Here is a 19,767-nt window from a genome sequence, read left to right as displayed (position 1 = left end):
TATCACAGTACTCATCACATCATCAAATTGATCCTCACATTTTATCACAGTACTCAACAAATTGATCCTCATATTTTATCACAGTACTCAACAAATTGATCCTCATATTTTATCACAGTACTCAACAAATTGATCCTCATATTTTATCACAGTACTCAACAAATTGATCCTCATATTTTATCACAGTACTCAACAAATTGATCCTCATATTTTATCACAGTACTCAACAAATTGATCCTCATATTTTATCACAGTACTCAACAAATTGATCCTCATATTTTATCACAGTACTCAACAAATTGATCCTCATATTTTATCACAGTACTCAACAAATTGATCCTCATATTTTATCACAGTACTCAACAAATTGATCCTCATATTTTATCACAGTACTCAACAAATTGATCCTCATATTTTATCACAGTACTCAACAAATTGATCCTCATATTTTATCACAGTACTCATCACATCATCAAATTGATCCTCACATTTTATCACAGTATCCATTACATCATCACACTACTACTACTCACATTTTATCACAGCCCTCATCATGTCTAATTAATCCTCACATTTTATCACAGTACTCATCACATCGTGTTAATCTTCACAGTTTATCACGTACTCACTGCATTACACCGTACATTTTATCACAACAGTACCCATCACATCACATTACTCCCCACATTTTATCACGGTACTCACTGCATTACACCGTACATTTTATCACAGTACCCATCACATCATCACATTACTCCCCACATTTTATCGCAGTACTCATCACATTACTCCTTACAATATATTACACTCATCACATTCATAACATTTTATCACAGTACTCATCACATCACATTGCCCCTCACATTTTAACACAATACTTATAATGGAGAGCCTGTGGAACAGTCCACAATCATAGACTATTACTGTGTTTAATAACTTATTTGGCGGTCCCTGTTTAATATTTTCCTGTTTTAGCTGAGTGGATATGACATTTGAGGTAGCTTTTTCAGGAAACTCTAATGTGCTTTGTTTTACCATCCAATTTATTGTACAATTTTTGCTTTAACTCTCAATTTATTCAATGTTCCGTTATTTATTAATGTTAAATATAAGACATATTTAAAGAAGCTATCACTAGATGGAGTTAGGCTTGTAGTGGACAGATTGTGTTTGTGAGCGAAATAAACTAGGTTACTGCTAGCACTGCTATTGCTATTAATATGTGGGCCTCTGATGTTACGGAATGGAGTTGGTGGTTCTATTACTAATCACAGATGTACTGACAGTACTGACTCATCACATCACATTACTCCTCACATCTGATTACAATACACTTCATATCACAATGTTCTTTAAATCTCATTACAATGTTCTTCTCGTCACAACACTATTTACCTACCACACTACTACTCACATATAGTAGGGATAAAACCAGACACCAAACGAGACTAATTAATTAAACCTCAATTGTAAATGCAAATGAGCTGTGCTGAAGAATAGGTCGTGATTGTCACCGAGCTTTGGTCTCTCAAACAGGAGCGGGTGATCAGGCAGGTGGCTCAGCTATGGCACTAACGAGCCACTAACGCTTTAACAAGGCTGCTGCTCTCATTTGTTTATGCTAATGATATAAAATAATATTTGTTCTTTTCTCAGTGTCAGTGAACAAATGCGCCAGTTCCCCTCCTTCCCCCTTGTGTTTGGAACCATGGCACAACAAAGGACCAGGGGTTCAGAGGGGAGGCTTTTGTTTTCTAATTGAGCTAATTAGTTTAATAAGGTCAACTGGTTTGATATCAAGTTGTAGAGGAATCTGTAGCCTTTTGATATTTTTATATTAGCAGCGATTGTTCTTGAATCGGTGCAGTGTGCTGAAAGAAAATTGGAATTCCAGCCCATTATAAGAAATAATCACCCTTCTATGTTTAAAGCAGCATGTGTGTGTGTGTGTGAGAGAGAGAGACTTCACTCTCGTACAGGAGGTTATTTCTTTATTCAGACAGACTGGTCCTGGCTATGCTGTATGTTCACCATTGAGTGAGCATTCAGCGATGTGAAACCAGCTTGTGCCTGCTCCACGCTGATAACTTCACAGCAAAGAGACGGCAGCCGACTCAGACGACTTCTTTTCACCACTGCTATTATTAATAAAGGAGGGGGGTGCTCTTTAATTGGACGCACTGCCCCTCAAAGGAAAATCCGTAACAATAATTTCCTGCAATATTCCACTGCAGGCAGAATTAATAATAATATAATTATGCATCGAGACACAAGCCAGATTCACATGCACACACAAACGCAGAACTCAGTGATGTGCTACACTGGACTCTAAACACTGAGTGAAGCACTTTAATGTGTCTCGTTTTTTTAAACAGGGAGAACGTGACTCACTGTTCAGAGACTTTGGAGAGAGCTGGGTCCCTCGAGAGAGGGTGAGTTGAAGTTTCTGAGGTGTGAAAGGACTACTAAACTAAAAGGAACAAAATGCTACCCATTTTTAGCTTGACCAGTGAAGACCTGCATATGCTGCACTGCAAAAGAAAAAAAAAATGAAATAAACAAAAATTGAAAAGCTTAATAAAATGAAAAAATGTGCACTGACCTGCACTGAATAGTTCATTGCATTTTTTCCCCAAACACTTTAAATGAAGGAATTTGAGTTCTGATAACATCTAGCAGAAATTACAGAAATTATTGACATGTGAAGTGGATAAAAATGATTAAAAATGACAAAAAAATGTTTACAGTTGTTATTTTTGTCTTTCTTAACCCCTGTAGTAATGCAAAATTACATCAACATTTTTGTACTGTTTTTAACCATATTTTCTTTTCTACATAACCAGAGAAGTCCTGACGACATGTCCCTGTCTCCAACTGCATATAAAAAAATACAAAGATAAAATTGTAAACTTTATTTTAAATTAATAATTTATTTAAATTAATTCAAAATAACGAAAATCCTGTAACATTGTGTGAATGCAAAAAATCACGTAATAGGAGGCAGGGCCTCCAGGTCACTGTGACTGGCTGATCATCTGTTTATCAAAATCATAACCGGTCACAAACATTATATCAAATCTACAAGAATGGTTCAACTAGTGGAAATGTACAGACTAATTACAAAGTACCCACTCATATAGCACTTTTAGTCTCATCTGAATCATAAAACAAACTTGACTTGAATGATTGAGCCGGTTTTTAGTGACCATGTAGCTCTTTTATTAAAGGTTCACCTCCGTTCCAGCCACCACCTTACTGCATTTACTGCACTCTGAAGTCCATAAAAAGGGTCCATGGTGCTTAGCTAAAATGAAGGAATTTTCCGTATTTCTTTTTTCACAGGTGTTTTGAATTAAGCATTGTTTTGTGTTGTGTTTTAGGATTAAAGGAAATGTCCATAAATGTAAAGGAAAATGTCCTGGCAAAAAATAATTACCAGTACCTTTTCCTTTTTTCTACAGATTTCTTTCTTACAGTGTAAGCACGTGATTACTCAAGTTTCAAAAGTGTAGGAGATACTTTACTGTACATAGTGTATTTTTACAGTGACATTGCATTAAAGCGATGAAAAAAAAGAGTTTTGAGATTTTGACGCAACTTGGTTTTAATAATATGATAATATAGAAAATTATATATACAAACGTATAAACATTTTTGTAGACATTGCTCTAGTTCTGTACCTTACAGTCGTCAGTGTTGACAAGATGTATTTTACAGCAGTCCCACTTATCACTTCTGGGCTGTGTAGATGTAAAGTGTGCATGAGCTAGTTTGTGATATTTGGGTGAGAATGTTAATATATGGATGTGTGTGAGTGGTGGGTAATCTGCGGGGTTGGGTGGCAGGGGGGTTGTTGTCACACTTGTCCTGCATGAAGAGCCGCTGTAGGGTGCAGAACTGCAGCGATAGGCCAAGCTCATTAAAATCCAGACAGTCTGAAACAAAAGCATGCATACACTCACTGTGGCCTGTTCCTGTGTGATAACCGGCACGGTCTCTCATCTGAATTAGCCAGCCTTTGTAGTCACACACACACACACACACACACACACACAAAAATGTATACATATGCACACACTTGAGCAAAAGTACACACTCTCACACATGCACTTTAAGACACATTATAGACAGTAATATACTTCAACAAGGAAGGGAATATAAAATGCAAAAATCTGCTTCAAAATATGTTGCAGAACAAAAATAGACTGAACATTTACTGTGTTTATTAACTGAAGGGGGTCTGAATACTTTCCGTACCCACTGTATATAAATAAATCAGTATATTTGTCTGGTTTTCCAATAAAAATCTTTTTTTTGTTTTTTAAAGACAAAATGTAAGAAGCAAAATGTCAAAAAAGAGGGTATAGAGGATATATCTTATAATTATATTTTTATAGTCAAAACCTCATTATATTTGTTAGATTTATACTTCAAACTATTTCTAGCTTTATAGTCTAATGAAACTTGGCTCCTTAAGTCATTTATATATTAAGATTATTAATAACAAATATTACAAATAGTTAACATGAACATTAAGTAGAAAAATATAAATATATAAGATAAATATAAAATGTAATGGTTTAAAATAATAATAAAAGCATAAAAATATTTTTATTGAAGAATAATATTAATTTTCCTGTAAAACTGTTAAACCTTTCAACATGGAAACATCAGTCAGCTTACCAATGTGTTTTAAACTGTAATGGAGCTTCAGTGGGTGTCAAGACCAACCAAGCAGATAAGAATTTGGAATATAAAGTAATAATATTATGTAGTTTTTTTTTTTTTTTTAGCAAAATCACGAACTTGGAGCCATTTCTCTACATATTTTATTTAAAGTGTCTATAGTTTGCAACTAACCTAAGCTTTCTCACTTGCACCCACATACTGCAATTGCAAGCTTCGCCACTGAATACCTATATGTGCTTTGTATTATTTAACAGAATATAGCGAGCACCTTTGCCTCTGCTCATAAATGTGCCATCAAAATATGGTCAGGGTACATTTCTTCCGGTCTTTTACTAGCAGGTTAACAGGGAAACCAATACAATCCTTAATTAATCTGCAAATGTGCAACTGCTTTACAACATTGCAACAAAAAACCTGTTCAAATTACTGTGTGACCAGTATATCTTATATGACCACTGAGAGAGCGCGAGAGAGAGAGAGAGAGAGAGAGAGAGAGAGAGAGAGAGAGAGAAGGCTTGTCTTCGGCACAATAAATATAAGAGGGTGAGGTGGGGTGGGGGGAACTTGGTCCCCCTCATCCGTCCCCCTACCCAAGGCTGGCCCCCAAGGACACCGCTGTGTGATTGGCCACCTTTGGGACAGGAAATCGAAGAAGAGCGAAGAGACAGAAAAGGTGTGATTTCACTAGCTAAATTACCCACGGGACTGATGAGAGAAACAAATCAGCGAGTGAGAGTCCTGCATCAAGAAGCCAATATCACAGCACACCTCTAGACTGAAATATGAGCCCATCATTAAACAAAATACAGAGTTTCTGTACATTGTCATAACTTACACCACCAAAAAAAAACAAAGCATCATTGAACAGGCATAAAATAACTATGAAAGGTTTTTTCACCCTGTCGCCATGAGCAAATCGCGAGTGCTCATGCTATCAGAGATAAACACTGGTGTGCCCTGCAACTTGCCCCAATGTCAAACATCCAACCGAGATTTGAAGCAAGGTCACTCCAGCTCTCCTTTCACCTCTCTTGCTCTCTTTCACACTCTCCTTCACTCTCCTTTTGCAGTAATTTCACTGTATCAGAGCATCTGTCTGTAAACAGATAAATGATAGCCTATCTGGCTCTGTTCAGAGAGATAAGGCTTTCATCTCTCTCCTGCTCTGTCTCTTTAACTCTCACCCATCTTGCCTTCTTTTGACAGATTCAGATGTTAAAGGAATGGTTTCCTCAAAAATGGAAATTCTGTCATCTCACCATCACATTGCTTCAAGCCCTGAAAGACTGAAAGCCAAGCCATCGTCAAGTCGTCTAACAATGTCCACCAGTGAATATACATACATCACTGGAGAATTATGACACTTTTTTCCCCCTCTGAAAGTCATAAAAATTCCCAGCAGAGTGTTATTTCTCAAATTACGACATTCTGTGGTGGTAATGACAGGGATTGAAATGACATGTTTTACATTTTTGGAATAAAAAAGGCTGACTATGTCTTGCTAAGGCTAATTTCATTGTATTTTTGTATCACAAATTAAATACTATTGGCACACCTTTTTTCAAAATTTGACAAAATTACAGCTTGAATGAAAAAGATGCACAAAAATGGTTCTAGTGATATTTATCTTTTTTTTACTATTATTTTCATACTTCACATTTATTTTATAAGCTCAAGCTTCATTCAGTATTATCAAGTATCATTTATTCTGTGTGTTGGAAATGATGGCATAACTGACAGCCAAAATGTAAAAAAATGATAGAAATTATTTTAAGACAAAGAAGGGTCTGAGACGATATGAGGCTGCGAAAATGATGGCAGAATTTCTATTTTTGGGTGAACTATCCCTTTAAGGGTGCCGTATCAAAAATATTAAGGCATTTGCACTCTCCGCAAAGCTCCTTTTCTTAGAAAAGCAGCTTTGCAGAGTTGTTGATGGAAGCAGTGCACACCTGCAGCGCAACCCGGTTCAAATCTGATGCTTCAAACCAGCAAAGGTATCAGGTCTATAGTTTGCAGCGATGAAACAATACAGCTTGAATTTCACTCAACCTCCCTCTGTTCTTCCCTATTGTTCTTAACAAATGCTCTCCAACTTGATCTCCGTTTCTCTATGTTCATCCCACTCTCTCCATCACAGACACACACAAACACACTCGCACACGTGCTTTTCATATGTAAATCTCATCGTGAAGCATCCAGTCTGGTGCTAGCGTGCTAAATCATTAGCTCCACAGTGACATAGAGTGCCTCGTATCATTACATCTATTAGAGCCTGTCTGTTTCCTATCAATTAACAGAGCAATTAAAACCACTGTGGCATGATTACCAACTAACTGCTGACTCAGGAGCAGATATAGAAAACAATGGAATCTGAGGATACACATGCAAAACAAACAAACACACACACAGTGTTGATGTTAGCATGATTAACAGCCGAGCATACCTACTCAAATGCAGCAGCCTTACAAATTAAGAAAGCCATTTGTATTATTAATAAACTCTGATTCCACAGTCTGTGTGTATACATTGCAAGATGAGAAACTTCAGTAACAAACTGGCAACAGATCTGGCGACACTTATGACACAACGATTGGCTGCCGCTTGGCATTTTTCACCTTTCATTACCATAAATTTCAGCATTTCCCAACTTTTTAAAGCTTTCACCACTTACTCCACACTGTTGTCAATCCCACAATTCATTGCATAAGCCGTCACCCAGATCCCATAAATAATGAATAGAAAATGTCCAACTCCACTCACCCCACGCCAGTGGACACATACGGTTAGAGCTGGGTTTTGATCAAATCCTTAACTCCGAGTATGAGCAACAGAAATCGTGATGCTTAACTCATCAAGGAATACTAATTAAAGTACAACCAATCAGTGGAGAACTAAATTAAACTCAGGTCATCGAATTGGCATGCCTGTGCTAATTTAAGGTAATCAAGAGATTTGTGCTGCTCGAGCTGGAAGGAGTCCAGGGAGTCAGCAAGAATATAACTGATGACATACATCACGTCTCTCTCTACAGCAAGCTGTGGATATCCTTGATTTGGTGTTCAAGGGAGTGTAGTATATACATAGTGAGAGAAGATGAGTGTGTGACAGATGGCCACAGATTTTGGTGAGTGTGAGAGCGTGCACCAGCACAGTGGCCACCAAAAGTCTCGGTTTTGATGAAATTGCCCTTATCTGCTCATAATCATTTTATTTTCATCACTGCTTGTTGCTCTTTTTTACTGTACAATTAAGTTACACAGTTAGCTTTAATTTGATTGGTGAAGTGGTGTATAATACAGTATAACAGCGCTGGAACTGCTGTAAGACAGTGTCAAGTTAAAAGAGCTTCAACTATACAAAAACAAACACATCTATATACCAGTTTTACCCCAATGAACATGAAAACATGAAGAGAAAAAGACGTTAACACACTGTTTGGAATTCACGAGCTTTCTTTTGAGAACCACACAAGTAATTTGCTCCATGAAAAGAAACAAGAATCCATCCCAGTCCTCTAAAGAAGGCCTGACATACTGCAGAATTCTCTTTGCAATACACTGGTACAATTACAACAGGACCAAAAAACCCAAGAAAACCTCATTAGACTAGTACATACCACAGCTTCTAGTGAACAGCTGAAGAATTTCAATACATCATCAATGAACGAGCACATTTCTGTGCATTTCCATCTCTGCAGTGACAATTCCTCACCAGCATTTTTGGGACACTTCTCAAAACCTGCACAAAGTCTATTTAGATTGTGTTGAACCTATTATAGTATATATTTTGGAGGGTCGGCTCATCATGGTTTCCTTGAGATTCCATTTAGTAACATTAGTGATTAATAGACAAAGCAATAGCTTATAGACCTGTGCCGACAGAAAGAAGGACAGAAGACTTTCACTGCACTCGTGAGTTAAATTATTAGTACTGACAGAAATCCAGGTTGATCTCTTATCATGACCTGCTGCTCTGTTTATTCACTTTGAAACAATCATCGTTTTTTCTTTCCTGATCTCTTTGTCTTAATGAGTGTGTTATGTGTGCATGTAAGATGCAGAAGCAATAGTCCATCTGACAGGCTAGCTGTCATCTGTGTGTAAGGGAAACTGGGGAACTGAAACATTTTCTTTAATAGACTAATTCAAATCTACCTGCCATATTGCTAGTTTTTCAGTATACATAAATCTATGTATGTAAACAGTTACCATTCATTTATTTAAATTGATCATAATATTTATTTTAATATACGAAGTAATGGGGGTTGAGGGTAATTGTACAAAAAACGTACAAAGCTGTCACTGGGGCAGTACCCTAAGGTAAAAAATTTTGATTTTTGTTTTTTATCTACCAGTAAATAGTATATATGTGTACCTAAATTGTACAAATTAGTACCTTTGAAGGGTCCCGCACCAGTGACAGTTTTGTAACACTAATATTAACATACTGTCTCTCAAATAAGAGTAATTTATTTTAACATTCTATTTATCAAATGGTTTACACAAACATATTAAGCAGTACAACTGTTTTCAACATTGATAATAAGAAGAAATGTTTCTTGAGCAACAAATTAGCATATTAGAATGATTTCTGAAGGATCATGTGACACTGAAGACTGGAGTAATGATGCTGAAAATTCAAAATAATAAATCACATTTTAAAATATATTAAAAGACAAAACAATTGTTTTAAAATTGTAATAATATTTTACAATATTCATGTTTTACTGTATTTTTGATCAATAAAAGCAACCTTGATGAGCATAGATGGACAGGCAAACAGAAAATACAGACAGAAAATTTGTACTTCAAACTTCAGTTTAAAAAAAAGTTTTGCTGAGAATCTCAGAAAGTAAAACAGGCATGTGCTACATAATTGTCTTTAAGTACTAGTACTTTAGACTTTAGTATGATACAATTTTGCTTAAAAGAGACCAGCCAACACTGGATTCATAGCTATTCAATAAACAATAACACATGCACACATGCAGAACCTCTGCTTCTGTCTATCCTGTTCTGAAGGGTAAACCTGAACAAATCAGCGGTAACTGAGAAAATGCCCATCTGCACGTGATCTATTAGGAGTTACATGTGTGTGTGTGTGTGTGTGTGTGTGTGTGTGTGTGTGTGTATGTGTGTAGAATCTTGTTCATGAGGTGGCTTTCAGCAAAAAAAATCTATGTAGCTGAAGATTTATTCTCCATTTCTGAGAAGCTGGATTATCGGAACTAATTAAAGAGATTATCAACTGAAATGACTGCAATAAACAACAACAAAACAAAATATTAAAAAATATTTATTTTTTAAATATTTATAAAAACATTATGTATAACATTATGTAAATTTGATCCTAATTATAAAATGTAAACATACTCTATATCTTTTTTTTTAAATAAATGTATATAAATGTGTAAAAAAAAATAACTGCACTCTTAATTGCAAACCTACATATATCTTGTTTAAATGGCTACTGGCTATACTGCTTGTGGACCAATGATGCTGTGCAACACTATATCGACAGGAGTGTGTTGATTTTTTTATTTTTTTTTATTTTGCAAGAATGTTTCTGTATATCATCAAATCCAGGCCACATTTATACAGTTCAATCCAATATGAACTGCACTGAACTGTCTATACTGGACACTACAACATACTGTATCTAAAGATGACAAAATTGTTAAAACGCTTTCAGTCTTTGCTCACTTTCACTCTCAGCTGTGAATGTGTGAGTGTCTCGGTGTTAATAACTGGTTATGCTCTGAAACTATACTGTGTGTATGTGTGTGTGTTCATATGAGTGTGTTATATGTAAATTCAATGTGGCCTCAAGGTTTGGGGGGAAAGGGGAGGTATGATTCAGCACCAGACACTTGGCACGTGCCTTTCTCCCTCCCTCACACACACACACACACACTAGCGCGTGCACAATAAATCTTCTTTCCCCTGAGGAGGATTCCGAGGGAGTGATGTGGAGGAGGGTTGAGTCAGGTGGGGACCAACATCCCTCCCCCACCTCTCCCCTCCATCACCACATTACCCACAAAATGAGACAAATAGAGCCACTCCGCTCACTCGCTCTGTCTAATTATGTTGAGGAGGTCAGAGTTCACATGTGGGGGGTTGAATCTGAATTTTGGGGTGAGATTTGGGGTGGTATTACATTTGGTATGCAGATCAACATAAGCGTGGCAGTTTTCCGTGCATCTGCCTGTGTTTTCCGTGGGGGTCACCGGCTGTAACGTTTACGTGCGCCAGCCGGCCTGGGGAGGGACGAAAGGTTAAAGAGGTCAAGCTCCTCATGGGACTCAGACGGCACCTCATCAAGCAAACATGAATATATATAACCAATACGGAAAAATGCGTCGCTGCTATTGACCTTCCCCCTTAACCGACCTTGACCCCAACAGAAGGAAAGCAATCATTCTAAAAATAGAAAGAGTCTTCGGGGTGGACGGTTTGGACTCCATATGGTCCGTTCAGAATTGGGAATGAATGTTAGGAGGTGGTTTCAATCCCGCGGGTTCTTCCTGTCATGGATGCGGTGCTCTACACTGGAGTGCATGGTCACCGGCAATAACACTCTCAGTAGTGCTGCGGTACAGCTTCACAGGTTCGTCTGCTCGTGACACACTTCCACAGAGGCACCACAGAGAGGAGGCGCCGCCGAGCCTCTTTCAGGACAGACCCAGAATCAGATCATCTCAAATCTGCAGAATATAGATGTTATGAGTTTCTACTGTTAATCACAAGAACCCAATCGGGATGTGAAGCCCTGATTCTGTGTAGATCTACAAAGAATTCCTTGATCTGACTGATCGTTAGGATGAGCTTATGGTTGTGGGACATCAGTTGATGATTGATTTTCATCATTAGCATAAAAAGCTGGTTGGAAATCTGAGTGCTGCCACAAGGTGGTTGCCAAGGCGTTGCTATGCAACTTGCTAAGAGTGGTTGCTTATTGCAAATGTCAAAAGAGTATATCAGTCAAAAGAATGCATATCAGTTTTGCCAAAGGAATAAATTACATTTTAAAATATAAAGAAAATTTGTATAATATTTCACAATATTACTGTTTTATTCATGTGACACTGAAGACTGGAGTAATGATGCTGAAAATTCAAAATAATAAATCACATTTTAAAATATATTAAAAGACAAAACAATTGTTTTAAAATTGTAATAATATTTTACAATATTCATGTTTTACTGTATTTTTGATCAATAAAAGCAACCTTGATGAGCATAGATGGACAGGCAAACAGAAAATACAGACAGAAAATTTGTACTTCAAACTTCAGTTTAAAAAAAAGTTTTGCTGAGAATCTCAGAAAGTAAAACAGGCATGTGCTACATAATTGTCTTTAAGTACTAGTACTTTAGACTTTAGTATGATACAATTTTGCTTAAAAGAGACCAGCCAACACTGGATTCATAGCTATTCAATAAACAATAACACATGCACACATGCAGAACCTCTGCTTCTGTCTATCCTGTTCTGAAGGGTAAACCTGAACAAATCAGCGGTAACTGAGAAAATGCCCATCTGCACGTGATCTATTAGGAGTTACAAATCTCCACGCGAACGTTCAAGCAAATTGGAAGCGTTTCAGGTCGCTCTGGCAGTCGTATATTAAGGGGGGAACAGGGGGCGGGGTGTGTGGCCCTGGGTTCTCCCTAACAACATTACAATGAAAAGAACAGGCGGCGAGGAACGACATTGTCATTAACCTCTGCCGCGAATGTAAATCAACGCCCGTTCACGCAAATTACCCCAATTCACACAACCCTTCTCCAAAGAAAACCCAGCGCGGGGAGTGAATGCACTGGCCTGTAATGCCTCCATCGCTAATACATGTTTATTATTCTCTTGCTCCATTTTAGATTTCTCCTCCATCCTTGTTTTTACGCTTTTAATGTAACCCGTTTGGTCATGATCGATATGCATCACTAATGCAGGACGCCTCATCAAAAATTAGGCTGAAACAATCGCATAAGGCAATTTTATATCATTATACTCCTCCTCATCATCATCATCCAGAACACAAACATAATATCATTACGCTCAGAGTGTCTCAAGCCACATTAGAGTGCCGAGAGACGCGTTTATTCCGCATTGACAGTCGTGATGGATGGACAGCTGCTGTCTCTGCGCACGCTCGGTTGGGACGTCGACATATTGCACATCATACGGAAAGGTAACAAATTCTCCAGGACGGCTCGAACCATCTGTCTGTGTGTCCTGGCTTGAACAAAGGGGGACACCATGAGTCAGGACGTTCTGAACCCTCCTATTGTCCTGTCCTCACAGTGTAACGGGCTAAATAGCAACAGCTGAAAATGGCTGTACTTCACTTATGACAATATGCAAAAAATAAAGTTTGCAAATGCTGAATGAAAACAGCCATTTGGCGATGTAGACAGAACACAAGCATACTTTGAAACACTTGAGCTATATAATTGGACAACATGCGTAGAAAATGGAGGCAGTTGTGTGGGCCCGCGCTCACAAAGCAAATCAAAATTTTCCAGCGAGCACGATAATCCCTGCACTGTCCTGAGGGAAAATGTCTCTCTCTCTCTCTCCTTCTCTGTCTTTTGAATTCATGTGAGACTCATAACCATCTGGCTGCCGAACAGATTAATTTTTGTTTGAATTAAATATTATCGTTTTTGAATCATTTTGTAGCACGAAAAAGGCTACGTCCTGAGAACGAAAGAGGGCGGAGTTAAAATTATGACCAGTTTTAATTCTTTATTCTCTTTTAGTGGATAAATTTGTCACTGGATTGGAGCTCTGGACAAGTCCTCAATGGAGAGGACATAAATTGAAATGGTTTATTTCAATATAGAACCAAAAATATCCAAAGCATTTTAAATTACAGTTAAATATTTTGAAGATGACACTTGATACAGGAACACCCACACAAATTTAGGCCTTTAAAGATACTCAAACGGTTTGTTATTGACAATATTTTGGAAGCACGTCTCCAAATCTAAAATACTGGAGCCATGGGTCGATTTTCAATTATGGTTTTCGATAATAAAGATAGACCAGCAGTCAAAGCTCAGCTTAAAGCAGCCAAACTCGCCCTCCCACCACCCCACTGTTCCCAAAGCTCTAAAACAGCTCTCCTGCAGTTAAGCTCCATCTCTCCATTCATTTCTTTTGCAGTGAAAACCAAAGAAAAGAAGAGGAAGGTCAAATACCTGTCAGAGAGGAACAGAAAGAGAGAGACAATCAATAGTGAATTTGGTGATGCTTTTCCTGTAATAGTAGCTAATGGTTGGCTGTGAGGAAGCCGTTGTTCCTACAGTATGTTGTGTGTGGGTTAATTTGTGTAGGATAAATCGCAAGTGTGTGTACACATGTACGTGCTGGTCATATTTTCATAGATATATACGTAGATTGTGAGATGCAAGTGTTTAGAATGGATTCGCTTCTTTTTCTCTCTCTTGGTTCTTCCACCATTTTAGAGCTGAGCGCTGCTCTCTGCATACAGTATCACTGCTTCCTTATTCAAGACCAATCAGAGTGTGTGTCAGATTAGGAGGTTTAATCCTGGTGTAATCCCTCATCTGGTCCACCGGGTGCAGATAGCAGTGACTGTACAGACACACAGATGATCACAGTATGTGAAGAAAAAAAATCATTCAGTGCACACAAATAAATGCGTAAGTGTATTTTAACCAACCCTTAATAATGTTACAATGCAACAATAAAGCCTTTTTGCAACTAAATGGTTTTGTACGTCAGGGTAGGTATGTATACAATATATATATATATTTTTTTTTTTTTTAAGAAAACATTATTGCTTTAATTCCCTGCTCTTTTAAAGATTCAGGAATACAAATATATGGGTTTTTACAAATTTATCATTACAAACAGAGACTTAATGACTGCCCGTCCCACAGAAAAGGCCCTCTGCAGGAGGGGCAGGTGTCTCTTCACTGGGGTGAAATGTGACATTTGGAAACTTAAGGGGGGAGGTGAGAACAGGGAAATGCAGATGGTAGCTGTGCCCTCACCTTTGAACTCTTTCTCCAGCCGAGGCTTCGACAAGCACATGTGCGTGTGTGTGTGTGTGTGTGTGTGAGCAGATAATTAAGTCTGAGTTTTCCGATCAGCAAGATTACGTCTCGGCTCTGAGGAACAGGAAACAGGAAGCATCTTTTGTTCATAAAGGAAATTCCTTTTTTGTGTTTGAGCATATATGTGTTTCAGGGCCACATCAGTGAGTTTTTCAGCCCCACAGTGATGCAGTGGTGCCATATTCACGGCTCATATGCTAGTGTATAAATACACATGAAGTAATCAATGACTATCTGCTCTGTGACCTGCTCACTCAGAGACATCACGAAAGGAATTTGGAGAAGAAAAGAACAAATGTGAAGGGAGAAGAGATACAAACAGACCAATGAGATTTAAAATGACACACGCATGAAGGCAAAATAAAGAGATGGAGGACAACATAAGCAGGATGTGGGAGAGTGTGAATAAAGAACCAAAGATAAGGAAAATGAGCAGGTAAACAGAATCACTGCCCACAGCAACAGCATATTCTGCATTTATAATTCAATTATTTTTTCATTTAACTGATAAATGTACACTAAATTTGAACCAGTAAAGGAAAGAAACTGTCATTTATTTATCCATGACACACCTAAACTAGCCAAGGTACCAGCACAAATACACGCTAAGCAAAATATTGTTTAATTACTGTTTTCCAAAAAAGTGCTTTGAGTAATTGGCTCGTTGTTGTGTGGTTGTGTGATTATTTAGATTGCAATACCCTAGCGACCCCCTAGAACATGCTAGCAACCACATAGCAACTCAAAACACTTTAGCTACCAGATAGCAAAGTTCTAACCACTCAGAACACCTTAGCATCCACATAGTAACACCTCAGAAACATCCCAGAACACACTAGCAATCACAGCAATGGACTCACAAACAACCAGAACACCTTGGTTAACTCCAGAATAACCCACTAGAATAATAATGTTCTTTTTAGCAGCATCATATGACCCCTTTAATATTTATGTTTAGCAACTGCCTTGCAATGCCCTAGCAACCACCCAGAACACCCTAAGATCTGCATAGAAAACCCTAGCAACCACCTAAAATGCCCTAGCTCTCAAAACACCTAACAACCACAAAATAATATTACACTAACCACATAGCAACACACTAACTACTCGGAACACATTAGCAGCCATATAGCAACACCCAAGCAACCACTTAGAATACATTAGCAAACACATAGCAACAGCCTAACAACCACCCAGAACACACTGGTGATCACATAGCAAGAGGCTAACAGACACCTAGAAAACCTTGACTGAATCCAGAATAGCACACTAGTATACAACCACCCAGAACACTTCAGCAACCATTATAACACCGTAGTAACCATATAGCAACACCCTACAACCACTCAAAATGTCTTAGCAACCACTCAGCAATAAACTGACAAATACTTAGAACACCTTAGCAACCACACAGGAATTTACTTACCCTCCCAGAACACATTGGTAATTATTCAGAACACCATGGCAACCACATAGCAACACCCTAGCGACCACTCAGAATGCCTTAGGAATGCCATTGCAAGCACCCAAAACACACAAGCATCACCACAGCAAGTTTTACAGGGACCAGCAACACTTCAGCAAATGTAAAGTTGACTTTATTTTTGGCGGCCATGTTGTGGACTCTGGAGGGACATGTGACTCACTCACACGCCCACAGGTGGATGTATTTATAACACAACGGTGCAGAGAGCACAAAAAGCGTCAGAAAGCAAACAGATAGAGTGGACGCCCCGCTTTGAACCGCAGAGGGCAAACCCTGCACTGTCATGCTGCCCTGACAGCCTGAATCCCGCCAGGAGTGTGTCTTCTACCTGACTTAAATATACCTCTGTACTACATCAGACGGGCCGAACCAGACAAGAGAGGGAATGAGACTGAGCAGGTGGAAGAAGAAATAGACACACCTCTCCTCACTGCTCTCAGAACAGATCCTATTACAGAAGGCCAGGAGGATTTCCCTCCTTCTGCTGAGAGAAGTGAGGACAAGCTCAGGAGATTAGCCTAACATTGACCTAATCACACACACATGCAAACACGCTCGCACACACATTTACACTGGGGCAGCATGTTCCAACCTTTCTGTATGTCACCACGGTGACTTCAGCAGAATGGTTTCATCACAACCTCTCCGCTGAATTCTGAGAGAAAGTGAAGTGAGGAGAAGAGGATTTTATTATGGCAGACTGGCAATAAAATAAGCATAGAGTTTTCCAGTGAGACTGACCTCTATGCTTAAAGAGAGGCACATACTGAACAGGTAAGTAGGCAGTCATTTCCATATGAATGTGTTTCTAAAGTAAAGAAGAGTGAGAAAAAAACAACAGGAAAACTAGCCTGTTCAGTTAAATCAAACAGAAGTGCTCTTAAAGACATGAATAAGCATGAGCTCTCCAGCCCAACAGAGAGAGCTGAAAGTGCATCGCACCTTTAAGTGAAAAGCTGCCTGGTATTAGGACTTAATGTGGCAAATTGAGTGGCCATTTCAGACACACACACACACCCTGCCACACCATACACACACATCCCAATACAGACAGATTCACACCAAAGCAAACTAATAACTGTTGCTCAGTTATAATAATAATAATATTAATAATAATAAATAAAAAAATTAAATGAAAATTACAAAAATATTTCCTAATAATAATAATAATAATGGATATTGTTGTTATTCATATTAATAACCTCTAACAATATTTTATAATATATAATTTTTATAATAGTTTATAATATTGTTTATATTATTTTTAAACAATTTATTATTTTAATTTATTATTACTATTATATGCTAATAATAATAATAATATTAATAATAAAAGCAATAATTGTCTTTTATTATTATTATTTCCGATCAGCAGTATGCAACAGTAGAAAGAATATTATATTGGATTTGTTTTTTCAGTCTGGTGATTTCATAGTATCATTACTGTAAAAAAAAATTCATAAAATTTATAATAATAATAATAGCTATCATTGTTATTAATATTAATACATTCTAACAATTATAATATATATAATTTTATTTATAAGTTTATAATATCAATTATTCATAGAATTTATCATCACTACATGCAAATAAATAATAACAATAATGATAACAGCAATAATTGTCAATAATTTAAAAAACTGCAAAAATAAGAGTGCAATATTTGATTTGTTTCTTTCAGTCTTGTGACTTCATATTATTACTGATGATGATGATGATAATAATCTTGTTATTATTATTGATGTTATTTTATATTATTTATTTTTATATATATTAATATTAACAACATTTCCTGATTTTTGACTTTTGACAAATTTACCTGCATGCACACCATGTCAATTGTCACTGGCTTAAGCATACATACAGTCATGGCCAAAAGTTTTGGCAGTGACAAATTTTGTGTTTCGTAAAGTTTGCTGCTTCAGTATTTGTAGATTATTTTTCCACGTTTCTATGGTATACTGAAAAACAATGATAAGCATATCATAAGTTTTAAAGGCTTTTATTGGCAAAAAAATATAATGAATCAATATTTACAGTTGACCCTTGTTCTTCATAACCTCTGCAATTCGCTCTGGCATGCTGGATATTAGCTTCTGGGCCAAATCCTGAATGATGGCGATCCATTCTTGCCTTATTAGTTCTCGGAGTTGATCACAATTTGTGCGTGTTTCTTTGGAGGTAACCATTGCTAACAAGAACACAATGATTGGAAGCGCTTCTTCCCTCCTTTTATAACAATCAGTCTGCTCTTACAATCTAATTAGTATGATAGTGATTTTTACCTGACTTTCACATGTGCTGCTGATGTGATTAGTTAATTAATGTTAGCTGGTCATTTTGTGTCAGGATCAAAAAACAGTTAAATTTGTTTTTTTTGTGAAAAGTTCATTTTTTGGCCAGCTTTTAGCAATTATTTAAAATGCATCTGATCACTCTCCACAATAATATAGAAACAATGTGAATGAACACCACAACTGCTTTAGCAGCAAACTTTGCAAAACACAAAATTTATGTCACTGCCAAAACTTTTGGCCATGACTGTATATAAACATATTGTGAGTTACATAAACCCACATACATTCTGGGTGGAATAAATCAAAATAACACTTGAGTAGAATTTGGAAGCTCCTAGAGAGAGAATACTCTACTCACACACACACACACACACACACAACATCGAAACAAAAGTGCTGAAAATGTGGGTATTAACTTTCAGCACCTGAGAGCGTGTTCTCATGCACCTGTCAGGATGCAGTGGGCTGGGATCAGGTGAGTGAGGGGACATTAAGGTGAGATCTGAGGGCCGCTGGGCAGCAAGAAAGACCATTAGCACTAAGCAGTGTGTAAGCCACTCCACTTTAACATGTTAGATAATACACAGCTCAAGAGGATCCTCAGAATAGCGCTGAGAGAACGGGACGACACAAACACTGCTCTACAGTGTAACACATGCACAACGTGCCACTAGAAAGTCATGGCATCGGTTTGTATGGTATATTTGCTTTGCACTTGATAGACTGATCTACTCTGATTACGGCAAGAATTCTACTTTTTTAATGTATTTATGTAAGTTGTAAGATATAAGTTTGAAATAAGTATATAATAATAATAATAATATTTTAATTATAAAATATAATAATTAAAAGAATAAAAAACAAAAAAATTCAAATATTTAAAAATTCAAAAACAAAAGTTGTCACACTTTACCTTTAATCACCTTTTTCTTTTTTTTTACAATAAAAAATTCTGATGATCATATAAATCTACCAGCCTATCCAGGAATGATATTATAAACAAGCCTACACATAAACTCTGCTGCTGGACCATTTGACCCCAAAAAATAAAAAATACACAAACATAAATAAATCCAAAGGAATTTTCACATCCACATCCCTCTCTCTTTCTATCTCACCCTCTCTAACTGCCTGTGGAGAGCTCAGAGAGATGGGCATGGTTGCTAGGTGACCGGTTGTGGTTGCCATGGCAACTTTAAGT

At 37.4% G+C, this 19,767-nt stretch overlaps 1 long non-coding RNA gene across 1 annotated transcript in view; it reads right to left on the bottom strand.

Moving 5' to 3' along the window:
• Window positions 1–3,623: 3,623 nt before the first annotated feature.
• LOC107657047 (uncharacterized) overlaps window positions 3,624–19,767 on the bottom strand; it is a 58,623-nt gene continuing 42,479 nt past the window's right edge. Inside the window, exon 3 of the long non-coding RNA XR_001630627.1 lies at window positions 3,624–3,935. This is a non-coding gene — a long non-coding RNA (uncharacterized LOC107657047). The remainder of the gene's footprint in view (window positions 3,936–19,767) is intronic.

This window comes from Sinocyclocheilus anshuiensis, unplaced genomic scaffold (assembly GCF_001515605.1).
Source record: "Sinocyclocheilus anshuiensis isolate Anshui unplaced genomic scaffold, SAMN03320099.WGS_v1.1 scaffold1453, whole genome shotgun sequence".
In the NCBI taxonomy this organism is placed as follows: Eukaryota; Metazoa; Chordata; class Actinopteri; order Cypriniformes; family Cyprinidae; genus Sinocyclocheilus; species Sinocyclocheilus anshuiensis.
Note: the sequence above shows the minus strand (reverse complement) of the source record. Positions and strands in the feature narration are given on the sequence as shown.